This window comes from Lactuca sativa, chromosome 5 (genome assembly GCF_002870075.4).
Source record: "Lactuca sativa cultivar Salinas chromosome 5, Lsat_Salinas_v11, whole genome shotgun sequence".
NCBI classification, from domain to species: domain Eukaryota; kingdom Viridiplantae; phylum Streptophyta; class Magnoliopsida; order Asterales; family Asteraceae; genus Lactuca; species Lactuca sativa.
Window position 1 is genome coordinate 325,430,067 of NC_056627.2, and position 7,355 is coordinate 325,437,421.

Here is a 7,355-nt window from a genome sequence, read left to right on the forward strand (position 1 = left end):
TGCTAAGGTGTCCTTAGATGATCAATTGTGACACGGTTTCATAATCACTAAGTTGATCATAAAATACGATACTTAACTACTCTCCCTTCTTTTCAGATTGGAGAAACTTGTATCTTTCTGCCTAATTGATTCTTCTTATTCGTTCTGCTATACATTGAAACTTTTCCAATTATTTAGAATTACACTTAATCTTGTAAGCATAACCATATTTACTAAACTTTTAGCAAATCATGATGAATATTCTTATCGTTCTTTGTGGTGGACTTGACCTAGCGCACAATAATGCGTACTAGATCCCCTAGTCCTTCACTTAACTCACATACTTTTTTGAACAAGGAATTAGTCTTAATTTCCGTAATACGAAGGTTCTCGTTCATTATACAATACAAGTCGCATGATTCCATGTTTCTGTCCAATTGAAACTTGGGTGATGAGAATCTTCCTTATTTGGTAAATTTCTGATACTACCACAAATAACATAACTAAGAATCACATCCATTTTCAATATTGCTAACAATAGAAACATACAAACATCAACTTTCACAAAAGTCATTGCAAGGATATAAATAAATAAGACAAAAAATCAAAATTTATTTTATTTTAAAACGCGGAAAAACCTGTCCTTACAACGCAATGACAAATGAAAACTATGTTACTAAATATTTCTAAGCAATCTATCCTAACTCTTAAACAGCAGCTCAAAAATCCGATCTTCAAACCATGCGTCGAAATCCATCTCTTCATGATCAGACTCAGCATGCTCTTCCTTTAAGCTTCCTTTCTTTTCTTCGATCCTAAAAAACATCAAAATTCAATCTTATCACATCATGTATTAAGAATCTACTAAGAGGAACTTGATAAAGTTAGATACTGGACTTACCTGAAGCACAGTCATACATCTTGACTCTCCCATCTTCGCGATCCTTTAGGTAGATACGGAAGCTTTGCATCCAATGCCCTTTCTCTTGGCAGTAGAAACAAACAGACTCTTTTAGAATAGCACATGGGACAATCTCAGATTCAGCCTTTCTTTTTACCATCCGGTCAAACGGTTTGACCTTAGCTGATCCTTTTCCATTATGAAGAGAAGACTTTTCTAGACTTCCAATTTTATCATCTTCAATATCCATGGAAGTTTGGGAGGCTGACTTACCAGTCAAAGTTGCTTTACCAGTGCGCCAAATCATTGTTGATTCAGCAACAATAAACAAATAGGTAAAATCTATGAGGGCCATGTCGTGGTCCATCATATAGTAATCCTTAATGAACTCACTTTATGACTTAGGAAGTGATTGAAGAACCAAGTCAACAACCAACTTCCTTGAGACATCGAAACCTAACATTCCCGGCTTGTCAATATGTAACTTCATTTCCAAGACGTGAGCACATATAGACTTTCCATCTCTGTCTTTACTTGCCAATAGGGCTTAAATGACCTTGAACTTTTCAAGTCTTCGAACATGTGGGTCAGGGAGAATTATTGGAAGAGGTGGAGGAAGTGAGCAATGATTTCCATTTCCACTATCCAATTGTGGAACATCACCTTGAAGTGGAAAGCTTTTTCCAAAAGGTTTGGGAAGACCATAGTTGTTAGAATTTGACATCTACAAAACGGGAGAAATTCAAGTTAGTTGATTCAATCCTTAATATAACACCCAAATTAAATATTAAGGCTAGGACCCAACACAATATTCTACAACTAGGAAGAGGGATGTCGTAATCTAGTTGCAGAATATTTGAAGGTAGGTAAATGACGATTTACCAATTTCCACCATGAAAAACGAAAATGAAAATTAGGTTTTTAATGAATTGAAACTCATAGATATTTTAAGATTCATTGAAAATTTCAATGGCATGTTTAATCTCGATTATGCCCTTCAATTTTGTGGCTGGGATACCGAGGATCACAAACAAGGTGTGAATAACCATGCAAATTAGCTTGGTACTCTCAAAGACATATATCACCTAATCAATGTGCCAGTTAACCACACACGCTCCATCGATTTATGATAATCTACGAGCTACCCATTGCAATCTTTCATTGGTCCCATATTAGTTTGCCGATTAACCAAGCACGCTCCACTAACGACCAACAAGGTGCAATGTGCAATTTCATGGATTAGCACCAAATTCATATTTTTCCTAAAGTAACTAAGATTTGGGAATTTATAAAAGTGTTTAGTTACTTCGTACTTCATTATACTTCTAATGGAAGGCTGTGTCCAATCCTAACCATTCGGCTAACAACCCTCCACTAGTCAAGGGTGTGATGGGTAAGAGTAGATACTCAACGACCCTATATTAGTCTCTGTCACGGATTATGTTGCATGCTTCAGCGACAGAGACTCCTGAGCTAATCTTTCACAAACACACTCTCTGTATCTATCTATCTATCTATCTATCTATCTATCTATCTATATATTTCTCTCTCTCTCTCTCACTATCTCTCTCATCTCTCTCCCTTTCTCTCTCTCTCTCTCCCTCTTTCTTTTTTCTCTTTTCTCTCTCTCTCTCTCTATCTATCTATCTATCTATCTTTATCTCGACCAATGGAGCATAATCAATATGGAAAATCTCAGTGAACTGCTCCCAAGTCACAACGGCTTGATCTGCAGTAGAAAACCCTAAATGGGAAACTTCCACCAATCCTTCACCCCCAAGTGAAGAAGTTTTAGTGAAAACTTCACTTTTTGGTTCTCTGGACATGAACATGTTTAAAAAAAACCCTCAACATCATATTTCCATCTCATAAAAACAATCGGGCCCTTGAATCCATCAAACTTTGGGGGCTTCATGTTTCTGAACTCCTAGTACTACTTAGACCCTCCTCCCTAAATTCCTGCAGTTGCAGTGGCTGTAACGATAGCAGCCTTAATGACAACAACATAGCGCTCATCGAAATCTCAATCAAATGGTCTTGAAAGATCCAAACACCTCGGAGATGGTCTCCCTGACTGCCAAAGTCACTTCAGTAGTGATCATCTCATGTTGTCATCACCCAAACCTTGCCCCTTTGAGCCATCTACACCTGATCTTGAACCTCTCATAGTCACCATACTAAAAATAAACTAGAACACGTGAGAAAATCACAATAAACTCTAACACACCTCTACTCGATTACTCATCCCTTGTAACTCGTGACTTCCTTGATATGCATACAGGTTATGTGCTTCCAGTAGTACAAGCTAATACTACGTTCCACACCCACCCATACTTGTCTCAAAGGATCACCACGAAATTCCTGGTCCAATAGTTCCGGAGCAACTAGGGTACGAATACACCCTACACTCACTCTCTCAAAAGAAACTAGCAATTCCATACTTTGGCTAGCATTCTAATAATCACACACCTAACTTATGAAACCTCTACTAACACTACGGTTTCCTTTGGCATGCTAATCATACATAACACCAGATTCAATAGACAATCGAATATGTTATTCTACCCTTAACCCACAACAAAACAAGGAATACGAAATAGGGATAAATCAAGTATTCTCATGCTATAAAATCCTAGTTATGTACAATCATGATGCATACACTTCGCAATCACACCAATAATGTAAGCTACATATGGAACAACAAGAAATCCCCATAGGCTATCAAGCATCATAAATCAAGCAATTCCCTCGTGTAATTCCTAAAGATCCCTAGCCTATGAACTAGCATGCAATTCTAACACTTTAACATATTAGAAATATACACACAACAAGTGTGGGCATCTTGGGGAATAACTTTTTCTTGAGCTCTAGCTGATTGTACACATCGTATACTCCTTTTTAATTGTTTAGAAATTATTTATGAAAACACTTTTGCTGATCCACAGTTTGAGTATGGAATCACATGAGTGTTCATCTAAATCCCTCAAAATATGGCTCAGATACCAACTTGTAACATCCCAAAAACCATAGTAAACATTTTCATTTTCAAAGGACATTTCCATAAAACTCATAAAGTATCAAATGACTATTTCAAAACATAATCCTAAATATTAGTGTGTCAATAACATCCCTCAGGTAGAAATCAACAGGATAACGTGTATGACCACACATTTGCCTTTCCCCGGTCCTATGAATTTCTTGAAATATTTAAATCCACAGCTATAAGGCAAAGTTTAGTGAGTTCCTCCAAAATACCTGACACAACAATACGCATACAATGCATGCACACATGAGCCAACGGTCTGACTAGACCGCCTCATAAGGTCTGTAGTACACCTGGATCGCTCTCCTTAGGCCTACAGTATGATTTGATAGCCTTGCAAGGCCTACACTACACCTAGGCCGCCCAAGTATATTGGCCTACAACACAAAATAGGACCGCCTCAACCCAACCACAATATATCGACATATGCAAAGAAATAAATGATAACCAACAAACACATGTAATCATAAAGATCTACCAATCTAACATATCAACATATCACTATAGCATACCAACATCCTACACACAATGATACACACTATAGTATAAGTATAGTGAGAAAACTCACCTCACAGTCTAGCAGATAAACAATATAGCTCACATGAATCCAAAAATTGGTATGAGTCACCTATACAACAAACAGGGACCAATCCTCAATATACATCCAAAAAAACCCTCAAGCTGGCTAAAAGTCAATGGTCAATGGTCAACGGTCAAAAGTCCATCATATCACCACCACATCGTTGCCACGAATTTGCCACGTCGCGTGGTGATCTCACGACAAAACATTTGCAAGGAATACCTACCGCACGTCATGGTGGCTAAACCTCCACGTCATGGGAACTGATTTGACTAGCTTAATTCATTAAGTTCTTAATCCTTCAAGCTACACATTCATACTTTCTAAAAGACTTTCTTACACCCCATGAGTCATAAAAAAATTGTTTCTTTATAGACATGCATGTTCAATGCATGGCTTTCCCAAGCTAGGTCACAAAAATGGAGACAATGCGATCAAAAACCTCAAGCATGGGATCAAAACTCTATATTACTCCAGATCTGGAACAGGGAACTACAATGGGACCTCATGGACCCATAAAGTTGCCAACTTTATGGAATCCATTCACTCAAACTTTTCGAAAATTGGAGAAAAGAGCATATAAGCCTAGCTCTAGAGGAATAACACATAAATATTGGAACTTGAGGACTTACAATGGTCCAGAATATATGTAATGAGTTGGCGAGGAACTTGTTTGTTTGATCTATGCTCAAGGAACATCTTCTTCTCCTTCAAGACACCAAAAATCAACACTTAAGCTTCATGGTCACAAAATGGAGGCTATTGTTTGTTTAGGATGAAAGGGGGGTGATGGAGGTTGAGGGTTTGCAAATCCTAACCATCACATCTCTTAAATAGGGCTTAACACCCGAATAATTGGGGTTTTGCATGCAGGTGGTTGACACGTCGTGACCAATATTTTGTCACACCGTGACACTCTAAAGGAATACACACTTTTATCTGTCACATTGTGGTGCTATCATCACCACGTCGTGGCCACCATAAAATCTTATATTTAAGTCTTGAATACCCCAAACTACAAAAGTAATTATAGCTGAAACTTTGTGTTACGTCGACCTCCTTCTATATCGACAACTTATTGTTTGGATATAGGTTGACAAAAACAATTTCGTTTCACTTTTATCTGCAACATCACAAATAAAAACTAGAAATTATTTTTATAAAATCTATAACAATGACTTGTTGGTATAGATTTTCACAAACCAGCGATTTTTTTTTACTTGCGTGCCCCATCTACTATGACGACAAGTCGTCGTCTCAAAATGTGAAGTCAATGGTGCTTGGTGAACCCTATGCCAATGTATAGCGTTGGCACAAAGGTATTTTTCTTGTATTAAACAGAGATTGTATTTTCTTTTAAAATTGACATTTCACGAATCTTCCAATGCGGTAACTTATGTTTTCTTTGGTGTTATTTGGAGATTTTAGAAAAATAATCTTTCTGATATTTGTACTATAACGAAGGATGTTATGTTTCCTAATATTGTTTTGAATCATTTTTCTTGTATTTCTAGTATATGCGTTAAAAAATGTCGTCTACATTGTTCGTTTCTTAACTTACAAACCCGGACTTTAGTTTTTACCAAGAACCAAGTTGTATTTTTTAGACTAGTTTTTTGTTGGTCTTTTCTATAAAGAATTTTGATGTCGTTAAAAAAAGACGTTTAACATACGATTTTTGTTTATCGTCTACATTAATTGAAATAAAAATAACCTCGAACGTAAACGTTTTTTTCGCTTAACATGCATTCAAGATTCACTAATTGTTCAAACAAATACAACTATTTTTGAAAATTTGTATGACAACAAAAGTCCATCCATGTCACTAATATCAAATAAGGAAAGATATAACTTTTAACCATTGCTACACTTACAATGGTCAAAATAAACGTCAGGCTGCTGCGAAATGTTGTCGCAGAAAAATACTATCGATATTCAAAAGAAAATTTTTTAACTTTTAATTATAATAAACATGTTATTATAAATTTTGTTTAATTATAAAATAAAACAACCATGTTAATAAAATTAATTTACCAAAGCGACTTTGGCCTAGTGATAAGGAGTGACTCTTTCAAATGAAATGTCATTAGTTCAAATCTCACTAGGAGACATAGATAATGTTTAGGATTAGATTAGGAACATGATAGTTTGCCGTTTAAAAATAAATAAATAAATAAAGGTAATTTGTTCTACTAAAATGGAAATAGATGTAGAAAACATTTATATATGTATATGTACGATATCAAACATTAGATCTTCAACCAATACCAAGTGTTGTTATCAATTGATAAACCCGTTTTGCATATATAAACTTTACAACTTACGATAAAAATAATAATAATAATAATAATAATAATAATAATAATAACTTATACATCGAATTTGACGTAAACATCATTTTTAACGTCGTTTTATATTTCTTAAAATAAAACAAACGAAAATGGCATTTTGAATAAAAATTGCAGTTTTTATTATTAAATAATTTAATTAAATTTGTATTGACAAAAGGAAGAGGGTATATATATATATATATATATATATATATATATATATATATATATATATATATATATATATATATATATATATATATATATATATATATATATATATATATATATATATATATATATATATATATATATAGTATGACAAACAGTGAACAAAGAAATTCAAACTCTTTTTTATGGACTGTTTGACACCAGATTCATTGCATGGTTTGAAGCAGACGAAACGAAGACGGTCTATGGTGGGACCTTGTATCGTGTAAAAGCCAAGGAAAGAAGAACAAACAAGATTAACACCGGAATCAAGAGTAGCAACTGTGGAGGCGGTGGAAGTGGCGGCAATAT

At 35.1% G+C, this 7,355-nt stretch overlaps 1 long non-coding RNA gene across 1 annotated transcript; it reads right to left on the reverse strand.

Annotated features, from left to right (window-relative positions):
* Nucleotides 1-612: 612 nt before the first annotated feature.
* On the reverse strand, nt 613-6,977 carry LOC122198150 (uncharacterized). Its single transcript, XR_006192026.2, has 4 exons — nt 5,136-6,977; nt 4,492-4,551; nt 881-4,300; nt 613-794 (listed from the first exon to the last, which is right to left on the reverse strand). It is a non-coding gene; the product is annotated as an uncharacterized LOC122198150 (long non-coding RNA).
* Between the last annotated feature and the right edge of the window lie 378 nt (nt 6,978-7,355).